The 20781-nt window shown below is 38.7% G+C and overlaps 1 protein-coding gene across 6 annotated transcripts in view; it reads right to left on the bottom strand.

Annotated features, from left to right (window-relative positions):
* ZMYND11 (zinc finger MYND-type containing 11) overlaps positions 1–20781 on the bottom strand; it is a 107490-nt gene that overhangs the window by 71771 nt on the left and 14938 nt on the right. For 3 of the 6 annotated variants that reach the window (XM_035564297.2, XM_035564292.2, XM_035564295.2), the window contains exon 2: positions 4819–4899. The exons of the other annotated variants lie outside the window; for them this stretch is intronic. The gene's annotated coding sequence lies outside the window, so the exon portion shown is untranslated. The remainder of the gene's footprint in view (positions 1–4818; positions 4900–20781) is intronic. 6 annotated transcript variants of the gene reach the window in all.

The following is a 20781-nucleotide window of genomic DNA, read 5'->3' as shown; positions in this document are numbered from 1 at the left end:
TCCAAGCTATTCTCTGTGGCCTCTCCCTCTCCATAAATAAAAGCACAACTACGCAACTTCTAAAACTGTCCAGATATTGAATTATTTGAAAATCAGTATATTAGTCAGGTGCGAGCACTTTGCTCCAGAAGTCAGGCCATGAATAACATTTGCCCAGAAGAGACTCTCTCTTGTCAAAAGTCATCTCAGGTTGAGTTGATACTATATGAAGAAAACGAGTGCCATTCTGAACCAGCTAAAGTTTCCAAACTGAAGCTAATTCAAGCCCAAAACTTGGAAACCTGCTGAAATCTGCTCAGAACTTCCAGAGTTAAAATGCATTGATCTGTAATGCAGGTAAGATGAGCCAAAGATAAACAGTGCCAAAGCTTACAGGCTTTTACAGCTTTAATCAAAAGAAACTTTAAGGCAGGGAGAGGATCAAATTGTAAAATCTGGGCTTTAGATCCTGCTCCTGAAATTCAAGACGAATGTCAGAAATAATGGAACTGAAAGTTTCATGCAATGCTCCCCCCAGCTGTGGGCAAGTTCATCAAAACAAGATCAACAGAAAGAATAATATATTGTACAACCGGAAGCCTTTCCCCAAGTTCCCAACTTGCTTGTTTTCTTCTATGTTTTTAAAGTGAATTTCCTATGTTGAACATACACATCTGGCTTAAAAGTATACTCCGAAGTACACTAGCTGAATATGTTCTGTCCTTCCCATTACCCAAACTCAATAATTATATACATTTCAATTCAACTTTCCTCTCATCCTGCCCCAAACCAAGTCTGTCATCACTCCCTTGTGAAGCCTTTATCCCTATCCATTTCAAAGACCCATTTTGATTTTTTTTTTCCATTGACATTTTGATTTTTTAAAAAAAACTCAAAAAATGAGTAATTTATTTTGTTTGCACGTACTTCAGATTGCCCTCGATTTCCACCCCACTCCTCCCACCAGTCCCAAACATTCATGTCTAGACAAGGACGAAGCTTGCCTTGAGGACAGTTTACAGACATGTGAGAACAGTTTTCAATAAAAGTGATGTACTAAATAACAGGATTCATAAGTAAACAAATCCTTAAGTGGAAAACAGCTGAGTACAATAAGGACCTTTGTCTTTTTATCTTTGTTGCAGAAGTTGATAAACTGCAAGTGCAAAAATGACAAAAAGGAAGTTTTGAAAAACACAGACTTTATAAAGAGAAACTTAAAAGTCAAGAAATGATTTGAAGAAACAAAGATCTACCAAAGAAACTGGTCAGGTGATGAACACATGTTGAACCTCTGATAATGCCAGCTTCTCAGCAAACCCAGATAACAGCTGACATCAAGAAAACTTTATCCTACCATTACAAGTTAGCATTTCCTTCTGACAAGTTGTTCAAAAGAGACAGAGTGAGGGCAGGAGGAATATATCCCTTCGTTTTCTAACCAGCTGTTGGTGTGGCTGATGTTGGCAAATGGCCTTTTCTACTCTACAATTTTCCCCCCAGTACAGTACCTGCTATCTTAGACTACAATCCTGAATTTCTTTAGCAGTTTCTTTCAAAGATTTTGGTGGGAGAACTAGTGTGATCTCTCTTGATACATTTTCTACTACCTATGACTTTCAGATGCTTCCAACTCATATTTCTCATCTTCTCTTACCTGAAGCCAACTCATAACATGTGTCTTTATTTTTTAATGTAGAGAATTCTACTCAAGGCTCTTCCAGGACCACTTGTAGGTGAACTAAATTATGCACTTTTTTGTAACAGAAAATCCATTTCACTTCATCATGAGTCTTGCATTTTATATCTGCTCTGCATTACTTCCACAGGAAACTTATTACTTTGACCAATGGTTTGCTATTATATTCATACGCAAGTCCATGGTGTATGCTAGAGCTAGAGGCCAGAGAGACAAAAGTGCTCTGCAGGATTATGACACTTCTCACTTGCAAAATTATGTTCTCCCTCTCCTGTGGCAGGTGCACCTGAAACCTATTTCTCCAAGCACTGATGATGATGATGGCGATGATATAGAGCAGATTACAAAGGCCCTTTAGGGAGGAAATTACTTCCTGAACACTCAAGAGCTCTTCCTGCTATATCATTATGTAGGACCGAGGTTTATTAAAGGCAACAGGACCATACCGATCTCCTCTCAGCCACTTCCTTCGGGCACAGAAACATAGGATTAATAATTTTGTCAGCAGAAGTAAGGCTTCATTTTCAGATTATTTCAGTTATTCCTCTGCCAACATCTGGTTGGGCTGTGACTCTACTCCTTTAACCTCGAGGCAGATGAATGAGCTCTGACACAGAGACAACCCCACAGGAGGAGGAGGGAAATTGAGGAAAGTGCAGGAAAAGACTGAATAGCGTGCCGTTGCTGTGGCTACCAGCCGAAGTTAAAGCCCAGCACAATTAGCTAATTCTACCATCAATCTAACATAAATTTCAGAAAGTATCACTCATGAAATAGCAGTCCTATTCTGATTTCTGTGAAAATCTTTTCTGCATAACACAAAGAAAAAATTGCAAGAGGATTGTAATGTTATGGTGTTATAATGCAGGGCAAGTCTTCCAACCAGCATCCTATTTTGTCATGGGGACACCTGGGCAGAAGATACAGAGTCTGCTGTGCCGCTGAAGCACCTGCCCATACCTGTTCTAGCTGTGATGCCCAATGCTGAAAGGGGTGTTTAACTCCCAGCTACTTCACCAAGCAATAGAAAGGACCTGACGTGCAGCCTGACACTTCATGACCTTCTTCAGCTATTCCCTATCCTACAGAACTGAGCCGAAAGTGGAATGGGAAGGTTCATTTGTTCATGGCTGTGTTTTTGAAACTGGATTACCAGATTGCTTTAATTCAGACAGTTACTCCTTAGAAAAGCAGTTATTTTCTTGGAGGGATGTAACTTTTATTCTCACATAAGTCAAATATGTTAATAAAGAAAAACAAGTATAAATTTGGGCAGACTTCATAATAATAGTGATTTCCTTACAGACTTACGCACATGTTTCTTTTTGATATGCTTACCCGCCATGATTAATTCTAAAGGGGTTTAGAAACAGGGGCTGAGCACACTATTTCTTTTGTTGCCCATTTCATAAAGGTGTAAATTAATTGTTCATTTCACTTTCTAGAGTATGACCTAAAGCGAGACTCTGAGAGCTTCTTTTACTCTTAGGAGCCAAGTTTAATTGTTTTCAGTGGTAATGAGGCCCCAGTAGGAATGCATCATCTAAGTGACCAGTGCCTTTTTCTACCATACACCATGAAATCTGAGAAGTTTTCAGCTGTTTTCACCTCCACTAACAAAGACAGAGTGGATCTCATTGAGTGATGACATATGCTGAAGGAAAGAAGTAGAGAAACCTAAACTGGTCATTTTAAAGTGAAGAATGACTTGTAGTAATGTTTTTAGCCGTTTCAGGCCTATTCTTTCCATGCACCTCCTCTCTGTTAAAGACTGTCTGCTGTTCTATTTTAAGACATGAGATTTCCTACCAAAAGTGACTGTGGGTTTAAAACCTTCGCCAAGCTCCAACAACAGAAAAACCTCCTTTTGGGGCAGACTTTTCAGGAAACGTTTGTCTGAGGCTGCTGTCACCACAGCAGTCGCACTCGGTTCAAAGCACCACTTTAAACTGACCACAAGGAACTTTACTGTGAGTCTAGCAGCGTGGCTGTTACAAGGGACAATGTCCTGTCCTCTTTAGAGTTCATGCTACTTCTGCAGCCTTCGGGCGTAACTGTTTCAGAGTGCTACAGAAGCCACTGACATTCATGTCAGTCTCTGGATTGCAGCTTCTGAGTTTATGACAGATGGGAAACCAACAGAGGAGTTAAAATCCTGTGAATCCACACACAGCTTATAGCCAGTAGCCATCTGGCTGGGGATCTACATAATACCACAAGAGGATGACAAAAAAAAAAAAAAAAAAGGCATTTACATTTGCACTTCCATTTTTCTTCCCCTTCTTTGTGCTTCCTGTTTTGAATAGATTTCATGACTGCATTATGAACGGTCTTTCAACAATTATATGGGTCTTTCAACTATTTCATATAGGCAAAACAACTAAAATACTTTCTCACTAGCACTTTTCACATTGAAAAATACATTAAGGATTAGGCAAAAAGTCCACCACATAACAGCATAAAACATTTGTCTCTTCTAGGTAACGGCCAAACAGATAGCATTTCACAAAAGCACAAGCATTTGAGGAAAGAGCACCAGAATGGAAAGCACCAAGAAACCTTATTCAGCAGCGCTGTCAGTTGCTCTATAAAAATAATTCAAGGCAGAAGTTGTAATGCAGGGCCCCTAAAGTATAATTACTTAGGAAAAAATGTGGCCAGAAGTTACCTAACCTGTTCAGAGAAGAAAGCCGTGATTTATCCCAAAACGCGCTGGGAAGGCTGCAAATCTGGTTTTCAAAGGTAAAAGCATAAACTTCACTAAAACTTACTTTTGCATGGCAATGTCTCCTAGCTAGAAACAGGAAATACTGAAATACACGAACATGAAAGAAAAAAGCACACACTTATTTTCTCCCCTCAACCTGCTGCAATGCTCAGAGGGGTGTTTTCAACCTACAACTGGGTGTTTGTTGGGGCTGCAGTTTTCTGAAAAGAAAAGCTTTCTGTAGTAAAGAAAGAGGAGAGCTGCTAGAGCAAGAAATCTTTTCCCTGTGTTCGATGTTGCAAAAGCGAGCACATATTAAGCAACTCAAGAACAGGAAATAATGCTGACAAACAAACTGATATTCTTTCCATAGCTTGATCGCTCAAAAGGAGGACATTTGAAACTTCATCTCCCCAAATCAAGAAATGTTTACTTTTGGAAAGGCTGCTGAATGCTTGTGTATTCCTCCTAGTCCAAACGTTTTATGATCCTTCCAGTGAAGCAGATAGTCACACTAGAATAGAAAAGAACATCGAGTTGAAATTCTTCTAATAAAGCTCTTTCCTTAGAAAAATCCAATTTTATTGGTAGCAAAACGGTTGTGGAAATACACCAGTCCTATCTGATATGTACTTGGGAATCTCTCTTACATCTCTTCACCCGACCTGGAGTCTCCAGCACCATAGGCATAGCTGTAGAAGCAGAGTTATAAAGGCAGTGTCCATCTGTCTCTTGTCCTATAGCAAATCTGTTATTTTCTAATGTAACCTCCAACATGAGAGAGAGGTTGGGGGAAGAAAAAAAAAAAACTGATTAAATGCAGACATCTATTTCTGAGCTAATCACTCCATGCTCCCTTCACACTTGATGTGATCTACTCAGTGCGACAATTCATCTTGTTGTGGAGCAGACATCGCAAATAGGTCAGATGAATTAAGCCCTGAAATTAACCATTTCTCTCCACAGAAGATAAAGTGAGCTTAGGATGTCCAATTCATACGTTTGGAGTTAAATCACACACGCTCCACTCAGAAAGGCCATCCTTTTTCACCAGCAATTATGCTTACCTGGTTTAAAGTCCTGCTTGAAACTGAATTTCTTCCATCTCAGCTAAGGGCTCTAGCCACCATATTATTGCTTTTTTTTTCCTGCTACTTTGCCTTTTTTGGATGAAAAATTTCATCGATACGTTTTCAGTTTCCATATGGACATCTTTGAATAGCTGAAGATGTCTTATTTACCCCATCTGTTTAAGGTCGAGAAATGCAGTTGTGTTTTTCATTGAGAAAGGCTTAAATAACTGCATATTTTTCCTCAGAAATAAAAAATAAACAGAGACATTTCAATTATAACCCTAGTAATATCATTACAATTCTAGTAAAATGGCAACTGATTAATGGCAACGTCTGATATATATTCTAATTTTCAATTTGAATAATGTATATTTTGAATTAATTGTTTCCTGACAGATTGAGTTTTTAATTAAGGAAAAATTGCAGTGTAAGAGATTTTTTTCATTTTTCTTTCAAGAAGTGTAATTTTATAAATGCAGCTATCTAGCCAGGCAAAATGAAACCGTGAAAGCGTAACTGCAGAATTTTCTTCAGTGTTTTATGATAATACCTTGATCAAGTTGAAGCTAAGCTAAGGAAGAAAACAAATATCCGTACCGACTTTAGGAGGGTAGCTTTTGCTAACTTTATCTTGTGGGTCACAAGGCTTTCTGTTGATTTCAGATCAGTAGTCCCTACGTTTAAAATAAAAGTACAAATTTTTCATCCCTTTTTCTAATTTTTTGGACTTTGACCTAAATACTGCATCACTGCTGGAAGTGCAATCTCATCTTCCTGACTTTCTCAGCATGCAGCTAATCAAATTTATTCAGTTAGTCCGAGCTTGATTTCTACATGCACTTCCCATGACTACTTCTGAACAGTTTAAGTACAATAAAATGAAGCTGCAAACATGTAAGTAATGGAAATTTTTAATATTGATGTCTCTGTCTTTATCAATTTGAAATAAACGCCTCCCGTTATTCACCAGGGTTCCCTCGGTTTGACCTTGACTTTTATGGAGCTCGCAGAAAGTTATAAAATGGGACGTAAAATTAATCAGGAAAATGTTGAAAGCCCAGGTAGAGCCTCCCCGCCAGCAGGAGCTGTAGGGGAAGCTTTGCTACAGGAGTGAGCAGCGCACCAAGGAGCAGCCCTGCCCCAGGCAGCCACCCTGGTCCCTTCAGGGAATCCTGTTTACAGGGTGCTGGAAAAGCCGTTCAAGTCATTTTGGATCAATCTAGCACTGTAATTCAAGCCTTCAGCCTTGGAAGCTGCCTTTGTCTCTTTCTATGAGTTATTTAGAGGAAACAGCATGCTGTTCTACCTGTTAAAACATGTTACTTTTCCAGCATGCTAAATAAAAAAAAAATAAATATCTGAATTCCTACCCATAGGTTTCACTTGCAAATGATGAGCTCAAGTTTGATACAACTCTGTATGCTCCTCATACTGTATTTTTTGAAAATATTTTAACTTCAGTAGTTGCTATTTAGAGCAAACTTCAGAAATAAAAGAGCAAAAATTAGAAATAAAAAATACCTCCATTTTTATTTCAAAAGAAATTGTCTACTCCCATGCCTTCGGTTCTTATCTTACTACTGCATATAAATTGAGCGGTCTTTTTAACTTCAACTGATTCACAAAATACAGAGTTGAATTAAATCCCGAAGTAGCATGTTAAAACAGCTCAAGTTCACTTGGATTTGCTGGTGGATCAGGCAACTTTGTGCTTTTGCAGCCAGCACCACCACATTTCTGGGTTCTTTTGTTTCAAGCCCATGCTGGTGTCACTCACCAGCACGGCCAAGAAAAGCAGGGCCACGCTCGGTGGAAGTGTTTGATACGATACGATGAAGCACAGAAGGCTGTATCCTCTCCCTAACGATGGCTAGCAGCAATGCTTCAAAGAAATTAGACACTACAAATACCCATGATGAACCTTGCTAATTGCAGAAGGCTTTGCAGGTGACAGAGAGAAATGAGGGCTTTCTAGATGCTCACAGGTAATGTGCTTATGTCTTAAATCACGAGATTTGATTACCCGTCTCTAAGCATGCCTTGCTGCCACTGTTATTAGCCTTTATATTATGAAGCCCTTTGTGAAAATTGAACCACTATATTTAACTGGATGACCTCCACAGCGAAGTCTACAGGCCAAATGCACGCTGTCTGAGAACAATATTTTTACCTTATAAAATTACAAGCTGCTCTTAAACAGCTGATTTCTTGATACTATTTTATGAAGCTGGAAAAGGAGGAGAACAACACAACCTGATCATTTCACCTCACATTTCATATTACTATGTATCTCAAAACAGTTTTTTTTTTTTTTTTAACTATTTCATTTCTAAAATGAAAAGAGAAATACATCTTCCCCCCCCCCGTCATAGCACAGACAGGACCTGTTACTTTTCTCTATACCATTTAGCAGTCCTAATACAACTACAATTTTAAAAGTTTAGATTTTATAGGCCCAAACCATTAGCTCTTTGTCTCTTCTTCAGTTTTTGGGCTGTCCCTTACGCTCGCCAGCTGCAGCCAGACAACTTCCTGATACACCGCTTTAATCCAAACCCTGCCAGTAGGACTGCACAGGAATGAAAAGCAGTTCCAGAGATCCTTTTCCCTTCAGCTATTCCCTTAAAGAGTTATGGATTTTTCCTTACTCTTTGAAGACATCTGTGTGAAATTACCCACACAACAGTAATCCTAACAAAAACCAAGGTTCATTAAAACAAAGAGAAGCTGGAATTAAAACAAAATAAATTGTTTGCTTAACATAGCTGAATTTACAATTCTCCTAAGTTAAATTAGATAAGGCATAAACCAGATAAGCTTAACTTCAGATAAAAAAGAAAAAAATGAATCTTGTAGTTTATCCTTTGAAATGAAATATCTTTTCTGACCACACTAGTCAGCCTGTCAGTGCTGCTTGCTGCTTAGAGACCAACAATTCCCCCTTTTGTCTCGCACAGATATGCCTAATAAACCCCGTTTCAGGTTTCCTAAACACTTCTCCGAAGACAAAAAATGGGCTTTGGTAAACAGTTACAGTCTCCGTCTCCGAGGAGTTACACCACCAAGGAAACGAAAAACCTTAATTATGATTTACGGCTGCCTTTCCAAGGTTTATGACCCAGCTCAAATATTACCTTTTGCTAACCATCTTGGCTGGCTGTATCTAGTTTTTGGCTAGACCCATGGGCAAACCTCACCTACAGCAGTTGCTTTTCCTTTCTACTTGTCACAAGCTATGAATTACAGACGAGGGCTAAGGCCCTCTGTTACAATCAGCTACGACTCGAAACAAGTCCAATGGACCTTTAAAAAAAAATCAGTCTTGGCTGATGTCTCAAATGACAGATTGTTCTTTCTTCCTGCCTTTATAGGCTTTAGGACTCATATATACCCAGCTTTTGCTTCAGCACGCTGTGTCATTTAGCGGGTGGTATTTCCTTGAGATGAGAAGAGCACTGCTCTTGGAAAGCTGAAACAAAAACTGATCTGTGATAGAAACTTTCACCACTGTGGAAGCATAATGACAACAGCAGGCTTGTTCCTTCTCATATGCAAACATGGATGCAGTCATGCTAACAAAAAAAAAAAAAAAAAGGCTTAAATAAGCAGAGCTTCTTTTTGTTGAGCAAATAAAAATCACTGACCACACCAGCACCCTGCAAAGTTAACTCGGTGTAACTTTTCTAGACCACGCTTAGCCCTTTATTCTTCAGCCTCTCCAATGAATTTGAAAGCAGAGGAAAAAAAAACAAACCCAGACAAGAAACCCTGAAGGCACAAAAGTAATGGAGGTATTATTACAGATCTACCAAACAATATCCATATAGGCTTGTCTGATGTGATACAATCCAGTGCTAAGCCAGGATTACAGTAGGCAGGTAAGAAGAAGAAACAGCCATAACTCAAAAGCACATTCCTATAGGAGAGGGTGAGATTGTGGCTCTCCGAGCAGGAACTACGTCACTTGTCATTTTTTGCTGCAACGGGATGCTTGGAAGAAACACTTGAGCAGCAGGAATTCAGGGTGCGGCTGCACTGGGCTCCCTAAAGCCAAAAGCAAATGAACTGTGATCCAAGATCTGTTCAACAGAATGTTATAGTCATTTAGAGATCTTTCTTTGGTTGGTTGGTTTTGATTATGAAGTTGTCCATGGGACAGTCCTTCCAAGCTCGAGATCAAGTTAATTTCATTCATTACAGCAGCACACAGAGCTACTCAAACATTCAATTAAAATAATCTTGCAGAACTGCATTTAAATTGTACCAGCACTCTGATGAACTCCAAAGCAAAACATAAAATAAAGGTCAAACTGTAGAGAACACTACGGAGCAAGTTAATACCCATGAAAAATGAGCACAAGAAAAACAAAACTATTCCCCAGTGAAAAATGGTAGCAGTGGATGTGAGGAGGGACGTTATTCCTCTCCTTTATTGCTCCTCATTGAACAGAAGAAAAGCCAGAGAAGAGGAACTTCAACATTTGTATTGGGAAAAGGAAAAGACAACTCTAGTTTAACATGTAACAAGGAAAGAAAGAAAGTTAGAAAAGAAGGTGCATGAAGAAAACAGGCCCTCACTGCTTGCACATCTCTTCTCAAGCCACAGGACACAAGAATATAGCTATAGCTGATTTTACTGTTTTTTAGTTTGGTCAACAGTTTCTTATGAGAAAATCATTTTGTAATTGACTCAAGGCCAGGATTACTTCTTAAAAACAACCAGAAAAAAAAACCTTAAAGCTTTAGTAATCTCTCTCTTAATCCTCTCTGTACATATCATTGGAAAAGACTTCAAAAACTGATTAATCCAAAGATAATTATACTCAACTGTTCTCCAAAAAAATGTATTGGAACTCTGCTAATATACAGTGTTTTCCTTAAAGGAATAAACTATTTAAAGATTCTTTCAAAATTATTTCAGATGTACATATTGATAATATGAATAAAAGTTAATGAAACTGACCTAAAGATCTCTAGCAGATTCCTTTCAAAACAAAGGTTTTCTTAATTCTATAGGGTTTCTGCACACATCTGAGATGAGTCCAAGATTTTACCAATAAGTTCAATTATTTTTAAAGGTATAAAATGTTTATATAACATGCCTCTGCCTGTGAGGAGAGGGGAGAGGCCATCATTGTTTTTACAGGGAAAAATGTAATATATTACCCATAAATTAGCATGATACTTTGAATAGCATCCATGAAAAATCAAATTTGATACAAAATTTTAATTATTCAGAAATATATTAATTTTAGCGTCTGACCTTCTGGCTACCACTGCAGCAGAATACAATTAACACTCTTCTGAGGTTCCCACAATGTATATTCAAGTAGTTTTTTTATGACTAAGTGCTACATGAAATGATACAAGGGAATCCTTTGAAGTACTGTACAGTAACACTGGAAAACTGCATCTGGTGTATTTGCACACAAATATTCTGCATACACAGTGCTGAGCTAAACACCGCACCAAGGTAAATTTCCTCTACAGGTGGTGAATTTGGACAAACATTATTGTCCCTACATTAAAATATGACAGAATGGCAGAAGTCTGCTAACAAGGTAATGGTTTATCACAAGGCTTGTCTTCACTGAAGACAGAGAATATTTTAAAACCTCATTACAATTCTAGTGTCAGAAAGGTAAACACAGTTTTGATAGTTATTTCCTATTAGAGGTGGATCCTAGTGCAGCGGGAGTTAAGGCCACATTTCAGGGGTATGAAGGTACGTCATACAAATGCTGCTAAACATGCTGAGATTTAAAATAAAAAGTAAAATTAATTCAATGACTGAATTAACTGATTGCCAAATAGCCAACACAAAGCGACTAACAACTGCGTACGTGCATCTACATTCTGTACAAGCATTTATGGATTGCTGTAGGACAACCAACAGATGTACAACTCAGAATAAATATTTGTAGAGCTTCTGGCTGAGCATTTGCAATCGTTTACCTGAATTAAAACAGGACCCTTTAAGATTTGGATTCTCAAGGTGTGATTTTTCCCATTCCTTCTTTTACTTCGAAGACATATTTTTCTCATGAAGTAGCATAGACGCAGCCTATGGCCACTACTTGGACACCGTAAGCCCCGCAGTTTCTCCTAGTGAACATGTACAAAAGCACCCGCCAACTGGGGCACCTGATGTTGAAAACGTATGGAGGGGTTTCACCCAAATTCACCAGGGCACTTAACTACCATATGGCTTACCCAGGATTCGGACAACCCCCACGGCAAGGAGATGTTCCCCACCAGTGCCGGACAGACAGCCCAGGCTGGGGAGAGCTCAGGTGCCCCTCTGGACTCCTTCCACTTGTTTGAAGAATTAAATATTTATTCTAACGTGATTCACATCTTCATGTCCTAGATGGCTGCACTCTCCCTAAGGTTAGAAACCTGTTGTGTGTGTGTCTCATTTATTCACTTACCAGAAAAGGTCAAGATGATACTAGGTAAGAGAAACTAACTCCCCAGTACATTATAGAAACTGCTTTGTAAATACATTCATCACTGTGATATTGTCCATTGGTTTGCATCTGGCATTTCATTTTTCCTCATGCTTGAGTAAGAAAGTATTAAAATTACGTGTTTAATTTTATTTTTAATCAAACAAAGCAAAATTCTGGTAAAACCCAGGTATTTGTGAAAAACATACACATTCCAATTTTCACAAAAGAATCTGGAGGAGGGAAATTAGATGCTACATATTCTTAATAAATTATGCCTCCGGTGACCTTCAGTTCTGATGAAAACTGGCACCACTCATTTTTTTAATTACTAACACAAAGCTCTGGATTAGTTAAAAAGCTTATCCACTAGCGCTTGGATGTCTACTTCAAATACGTTGTGAAAGGCAAAAACGTGAACGGCCTGCAGTCATAACATTTTAAATGCAAAAAGTGACAATTCTCATGACTGCACTGCAAGAAAGCAGTGCAAGCAGTGCAGAGGGCTGGTGTTTTGAGTTACGCCTGGACCAAAGCTGGCATGCCCAAACCTGTTTGGGAGGGAACAAGGTGTTTGTGAGATGCCCATCACCGTGCTAAAGCATAAAGACAAAAGTGAAAAGAAAAGCTCTTATTCTGCTGAAGGAAAGGTTTCACAATGACATGGCACGACATGGACAGTGCTCCTCTGGTAGGTCCCCGTGGGACAGGGAGTGCCAAATGCTTTTGCTGGAGACATCATGGCGTGACTGTCCTCAAGAAGCTGGTGATGATGGGGATGGTAACAGGAGCTGCATATAGGTGTAAATTGGCAGAAGTATTCTAAAGGATGACTCAGTATAAGCTAAATTCAAGCAAAAATGTTATCCTCCACCACTGCAACAGGCAGCTTGTGTCCACAAGCCAATTCCAACACAAAATCCACAATTCTAACCATAACTGGATGTATTTGGCCAATGCACTTCGTACTGGACTTGTCCTAGGATGCAGAGCTAATTCTGAGTTACAAAGCATTATCAAACCCTCAAAGAAATATTTAATTTCCAAAGTTCGTAGATAACCTTTCAAGAAGAGAAACTAAGACTTGATGACTGAGCAAATCAGTTTCTCTAGCACAATTCCTAGTACCTAAAGAAGTAGGATTTTCTGTTAGATCATCTGAAGAACTTCGTAACACTGGATACACATCCTGCCCACAGTTTAAAGCAGAGGGACTTAAGGCTTTGAAAGGTTAAATGGCTTGTAGGAGATCAGAGTATGTGTAAATAGCAGAGAGAAATTTCCAAGCTCAACCTCTCCTCCTGTTCTTCCCTTGCGCCACTGTAACCACATACAATTCTGCACCAGAGCCTTATACCAACTGGAGTAACAGAAATTATTTTAAAAGACTGCATATAGGGGGGAAAAAAAAAAGATAAAAAATTCTCAATGTGTTCTAAACAATTTGATTTTAAGAAAAGCACAGTTTCAGTTCAATTCTCAATACCAGTTATAGTCTTTCTTACAAAAAAACTCAAACTCATTGCAAAATAACAAGGACAAACAAACACTATTTTTGGTACAGCAGCAAAATAGGTGGATGGGTATCTCAAAAAAAAAAGATGTTTGAAGTTTCACATTTCAACATTGTCAACAGCTCTCAAGTCTAAATCATGACACTAGTAGCTCCTATGAATAAGCATGTTTTTTAAGAGAGACACCAGACTCTGTGGCCAGATAAGCAGGTGGATAAGATGGTAGAGGAATACATAACATCGAACATCTATTTACCACAGGTACTACAGGCTAAAGAACAAATCTAGCCATAATTCAGCCAAAAATAGAAATTTAATAGTGTGGTTCTGTTCAAATAGTTTGTGAAGAACAAAAGTTTAAGGAATACAGTTCTTCAAATCATATCAAAAGCAAAATCACTACAAACTTGTAAAGCACTGTTACTAATTTATCATTGTTAGAGCTTAAGAACATAGCCATGTCACAAAAATTGCTTCTCTCTCACATAGTAACTTTGAATTGCTCAATCTGAAAATAGTATCCAAAGTGTCTAACAAATAGACTTTGCACTTTTATAGCAAAGGTGGTTAGTAGATGGTGAAATCAGAAATATGACATGAAGGATGATATGTATTTTGAATTGGACTTATTTATATGATAAACACAAGTGTATAGAAAATTGAAACACTTGATTTTCTTTCTCTGGACGAAAAAAAAATGCTTGGTATCAGGTAACTAGCTGGAAGATTCATGGATTTTTTAGTTACTTTGAAAGGGACTGAAGCAGGCACTAACAGCTAAGATGTAGTTGTATTATGGTATGTTTTCCTAACAAGACTGTGATGCTACAAGATGCAGACCTACTTTAATTATAAATAGGGTAAAGACATTCAGAACCATCCACAACAGCCACATTATCACTATAAAAACTGCAAATGAAATTTGGGGTTACCTTTCCCATCCTATATGGGAGTGGTGGACCTTAATCATTTTTCTCTAGTAATTAAAATTGTCAGATTTTGCTTCTACTCAATTAGGTATTTTTCTGGATATCTTTATTTAAAAAAAAGAAAAAAAGGGAAAAGGGGGGGGGGAATCAGGGGGCGCTTAATTCCCTTTAGATAATCCTTCACACGGATATGATTTCTGTACCCTTTATTAGTAGTACCCTTATTACGCTTCTAACATCCATAAACTGCTCACTGCTGTTCTACTTTGCCATAGTTTGTGTACTTCTCTGGTGACTTCAGTTACTGCAGTCACTTTCCCACACCAAGAGCCCCTTTGGTTGTCCAGCTGATTTGCTGTAAATTTTCATGGATTATAGGCCACCCCCCTGACATCCTCCCCATTCCTCATTATATCTTGTTTCCTGTAATCGTGGGAAAGGGACATGGGGCACTTCATCTCTGTTCTGCCTGATGGTGGTCTTCACTTCCTCTGATTTTCATGTTTAGCAGCTTTTGATACACAGGGGTAGAGATATAGGAAAAGGTATGAAAAGTCCTTCCCCCCGAGAGGGCAAGAACTGAAGCTCCGTTTGTCAGCAGCTGGAAGAGGCCAATGGTTTTCTGAAAAGCAGTATCAATGAATAAATTAAAAATATATTTCTTAATCATCTAAAAACTTCTATGAAGGCTTTAGTGCATATAGTGAACATGAAAATGCTAATTACAAGGAATGAAAAATGAACTGACTTTTGTTTTTAATTTGCCAGTTTGCAGCCAGAAAAGAGAAAGCAACAGAAGTACGTATTAGAAAGCAAAATTGATTATTTAAAACTGTTATCACTTCTTTTTAGCTAGTGTTTTAGCTGTTTCATGTGAGCTTCATGAAGAAGTATAAAGATCATTTATTCAATTTTTTTTTAAATCACTACTTTTAGTAATTTGCATGCTTAGACAAAAAAGTTTGTTTCTTCCCTTCCCCCCTCTATCTACTTCTTGTTATTGTTTTTCTTCAGAAAGGGAAAAGCCTGTGTAAAATCCACGCTACTATTTTTTGAGAAAGAATTAAAAAAGACTGCCTGACCTGATAAACACTCTAGAAAAATCCGCTAGAAGTCTAAGAAACAGAAAAGCTGAGCTGTAGGAAGATTGCACAGACTATTTTGGTACTAAGCCTCCTGCCTCTCGTGCCAGTCCTATCTGTTTTAAGCAGAAATGACAATGCATGGCTAGTAGCTGACAGTCAGCTTCAACAGTGCAGCAAATAAATTTATTTAAGAAGGTCTGTCTGCAGGTATGGCCACGTTCAATTTTCGACAATGCTACAGACTTACTGAGACGCAAGGAAAGTTTCTTAACTTCAGCTAAAAAATGTTATCAAAGCTATATTTTTTTAGCAGTTCGTAAGTTGTCTCCACTTTTGTAAGACTGAGGAAAAAAATCAACACACTTTCTGATGATAATACTCTCTAGGCATACTTGAAAGTTGAGTATTCAGATTGTATGAGTGAAAACTGAAGAAGACACTCGTGTTTAATATCACTTCTGTTTAACATCACTCAAGAAATACAAGTGTGGGTCTCATTCTATAGGACAAGCACCCTCTGTGCTGACATTTGAAACTTGACAACTGACCTGTAAGAACAGCAATATGCAGTTCTCTGGAAAGCTATTAGGACAGCTCCAGATTTTATTGCCGTGAATGCCTCAGCTCATGATGACAACAGAACTTCTGATGCCACGGCAAAAAGCACAAAACTTCTGAATGGCTTGTATCCAAATGAAGACTGAAATATGTTTCAGTCTTCACAGAGAAGAGATGATGTTCACTCTGAATAAAGAAATTGTAATAGATTACTGGTAAGGAAATTGCTAGCAAGATTTTTTGCCTCTTGAGGATTTTAAGGCATATTTCTCTCTGGAGGTAGGTGATGCTACTTCTTGTGTCATTCTTTCTTCAGGTTATTAGCAGTTTTTCAACTGCAAAATAACATCTATCTAGTTACTAAGTATAAAACTTGCTACCTTTAATGTAATTCTTACAAATTAATAATAAAGTCATAGTAGCAAGCGTTTTTCACATTTTCTATGGCTTAAGCACAATTTCCTGCAGCTACAGAGGTACCATCAGCTTGGTTCCAGCCACGTTTATAGAGCCAGTAAACAATTTAGTGTACTACATCTGTTTGCCTTTTACTTTTGCCCTTGCATTCATTTTTATCAAAATCACATTCTTTCCACCCACTGCACCCACAAAATAGCATGCATTAATTCTTACTTATAATTTTCTATTCTTCTAGTGTTAAAAGTATTGGTATTTTACATTCAGTTGCTTCAGGCCTTAGAAGTAAACCTGTCCCCACAATAAAATGGAAGTGTTTGCCTTAGCACTGTGCAACTTTCCCCTGCTAATTTATACTCCAAATGCCTCATGACATAGCAAAGTGCTGCTGCTCCTTTACAGGGAGGAAATCATGCCATAGAGAACCACATTCAAAATTTGCTACAGGCATGTAAGTGAGAAGGCATGACAGGCAAATAACTTCAGAAAACCTGATGAGGTGTTCTTCCACTCACGACTCATAGCTGCAGAAGCCTTGCTTCTTAATGCAGTGGTTTCCAGTGCACAGCTTCTGAACCAGTCCTGCCTCAAAATACCTCAGGTGTGCCTCCACGAGAATGCCAGTCACGTAACTGGCAGCAGGGCCATGCTGATGCAGCAGTGGCTGAATACATTCAAGTTGTTGGATTTGGAAGAAACAAGTCAACAAGGGCTGCTGAAGCAAACATCAACCTAGCACTCAATGCTTAGGCGAGCCCAAACCCGCATTTCAGGAGCCCTCAGCTCTCCAAAGTACACGTTATGGGGGTTTTGGCTCTTGTATAGGAATTTTAGTGTGTAATCCACAGAGTGAGTAAGTTTGGCCACGCTTGCCCAATACAGTAAACACTGAAAAACAGCCATGACATGAGATCTAATATAGACATCATGAAATGCTAATGCTTAGAAACTACACCTAACTTCCAGACAGCATTTATTCTGGCTCTACACAGTTATCTTCACATCAATATTGTTCTGTGGCTTAAGTGGCTTTCTACTTTCTTTCATAGTCACCTCCTTCTAGACATATTTATAGAGATCATACAAACCATAGGGATTGATTGAAGACACATTTACTGAATTCCCTGAGTAAGACATGAATCTACTCAAAGACATGGGACACCCATGTGCTAAACATGGAGAAGGTAACAGAGGTAACAACATAGCTTCCACCTCTCTGTTGGAACACTACAGAAATGTCAACATCTAACCCATAACAAATCTAAATCCTAGCTAATTAATATAAGCAGACAACAAATAGGAGTAATAGACGTTAGATATTTTTACTGCCTCGGCAAGATGACATTCAAGTTTCAACCAGTTGTTTCCTGATCTAACAAACCTATATGGCCCACAGATACACGTTCTTTCCCTAAATCAAGCTCTGACTGGAATGACTGAGTACGCTGTGAGGAATTTCAAGAATCTTACTTTGAAGACAACATGAAGTATCCCAAGTCTTTTCTGGGAGCCTTTTTGTTGTGCCCAAGTGAAGGAATCTTAAGGAGAGATGTATGCTAAGCTTGGGAGCTCTTGAGGAAAGCACTGGCCAACTGAATCCCTGGAGGAAATGTTCTCTGGCCTTGGGATCAGGAACAAACCTCAGCTGGGCAAGGTGAAGCAATCAGTTCAAAGGAGACAGACTACATATCCATTGTAGTCCACTGTAAGTGATGGGGTAGAGGCAAGTAAAATTGGGCCCAGATCTCCTGTATCACCTACAGTACACACATCCAACATGGCCCTGCATCCCTCCTCTAAGGCCAATTTTGAGAAAGCAAGGACAGAAGAGTGATAAGACCACAGTGAGTGGCAGCTGGATAAGGTCGCTAGCATTTTTTCTACATGCCATCTCAGCTGAGTATCTTGCAGCCTTGAACATTTTATGCTGACAGCACTTTAGAAGATTCATTTTCCTTTTTTTTTTTTTTTTTCATTTTACAGTCAAGGAACCAATACACAAACAGCTGTGTTCAGAAGGCCCAGTGTAAGTACCTAACTTTGGCATCACAATTATCAAGGTCTGCGGTTTCAGAAGTCTGACAAGTGATTTTTAGCCCATCCCAGTGAAATCAGAATAATTCTATCCAACAACTAACACTATCCAGTCTATTCTGCTGTGAATAGTCCAGGGCATCTCCAGTTGGCTCGCAGCTCAACGCATTATTTTGGTATCTTTATGCAAAACAGAGAGAGTCTCCATCACAAACTTGTAATATAGACGAAAATAACATAAGCACATTAAGCTGCTTTTGCTTGTCACCCCTGATGAACTTCATATGGCAACCAGACCAAAAGCCCCCGCTGAGCCCCTGAAGCTGAATGTGAAACGGAAATATCACAAAGAAACACTGCCAGCATCCCAGAACATGACTCACACTGCTTAAGCACCAAATCATTGCAGTTAGAAGATTGTGGTTTGGGTATTTCGTAGGGATAGATCAAGCACTCTGAAGCTGCATTTGCTGAAGAAAGTAGGTTGAGCGCTAGGGGTCCTAACTTGGTAACGTTTCTTCCTGTGCTGGTTAACCTCAGGCAAGTCACTGCGCATCTCTATATTACTATTGCCAAATGCAAAACTAATTACACTAATCCTTGTGTAGCACTTAAACATTTATGGATGAAAAGAATTAATCTAAGAACTATTTATTTTATTATAAAAAAGAACTACAATACCATGTGAAAAGACAGGGCAAAGTCTCTTCTGCCAGTCTATGCCTCTTGACAGGTATGAACCATACATCCATGAATGACTACTAAACCCTGTCTAGAATCAATGGACCTTCCCGAGCAGAGTAAAAAGGGAACTGAGAAGTGAAAACCAGTCAAAAAACCATAGGGAATGCTGTTAACTGTCCTAAGGGACAGATTTTCAAGGATGTCCAAAGACAGAGGTTAGGTTCCTACGTGGTAGGATTTTCAGAACAAGTATTTATCGAATATACTGAACTCCCATTAATATCAATGGTAGCTATGTAGTGTACCCTGTGCAGACAGTTTCTGCAACTTTAATCACTTTAAACACCAGCGTAAATTTGACCCCACGTAAACAAACTAAAAAGACACTTTTTAGTTCCTTGTATGACTATTGTGGAAAAAAATTTTAGGCGGAAATGTGACTTTTAAATTGCAGTTTAGCAATCCATAAATGCTAATGAAATCCCCTGCTGTCTGCCCTGTGATAATTTTTTCCTATTAAAAGCTTGTTCTTTTTTCAATCTAATAAGCACATCACTATTCCAAGCACATTCATTGTTCAGTCAAAGTTTAAATTTACAGTTAAAATAAAAAGAGAGGTCGTTTACCAGTAACCAGAATTCTCTGACATATGAATTCTTCACATGCAGTCAAACTGACAGGGTACATATATGTTCTTTCAGTTAAAACTGGTCTTACATGCTTTTTCACTGCAATGGTATAAGGCAAAGACTGTTCATTTCCTCCCACCGATAGACATAAAACTCGGGGAACATCTAGAAATTCTGAAGGAGAACAAAGCAGTCAAGAAGAAAGCATGGATGTGAACTACACATACCAAAACTTTGCATATTGGTAAATCACATCTTTTTCCTCTTTTTGAGCAGAGCACAAGCATAGTTTAGCACAGTGACTTAAACAACTACACCTGTACCACTGAGTACCCGAGGTCCTGGAGTCTTTGGTACCAACCACTCTAGCACTGCTTTAACAGCATACAGGTCTGAGTGATGCTACAGCACATGGTGAAGGTAGGGATGGAAGCCCAGATAGCATCTTCTCGAATAACTCAACTGTTCATAACAATGCCATTAATGTCGTGTGCTCTGGAAAATTACTCTGTAGTCACAGCAGGAGATTCATCTCAACAGTCCAATAGCAAATTCTGACACAGTCTCCAATCGACTCTGACACTCTGCGTGGAAATGGCTGAGCTGCTAAACCCTTCAGAAGCACACATGAATAGCCTGAAGTGTTTGAATGTGTGAATACAGAAGTAGACACCCTCCTGACATAAAAGTGTAAAAATCAAGTTTTGTTGCAGAGGCAAAAGACAGGAGAGTAAATAAAACCTGCTGATTAAAAAGTATAATTCTGCCACCATTTTAGGCAGAAAAACTTAGAAGTTCACTCAAGAGAATGTGTGTATCTCCTTCAAAAGCCTCTGAGGGACTCAGCTTGATAAAAGTACAAGTATTAAACACCAAGCCCAAAACCTTTTTGAGACTAAGTGAGAGTCCAAACTCTTTTAGCCTTATGCAAATATTCCATAACAGCTTTAATGAATGATCGAAAGAAAAAAGAAATAGTAAGAAGCACACGGATCTCATTCCCAGAACGGGCAACATGTCGGTG

Source organism: Cygnus atratus, chromosome 2, assembly GCF_013377495.2.
Source record: "Cygnus atratus isolate AKBS03 ecotype Queensland, Australia chromosome 2, CAtr_DNAZoo_HiC_assembly, whole genome shotgun sequence".
Taxonomy (NCBI): domain Eukaryota; kingdom Metazoa; phylum Chordata; class Aves; order Anseriformes; family Anatidae; genus Cygnus; species Cygnus atratus.
The sequence above is the reverse complement of the archived record's forward strand: the minus strand, read 5'-3'. Positions and strand labels throughout refer to the sequence as shown.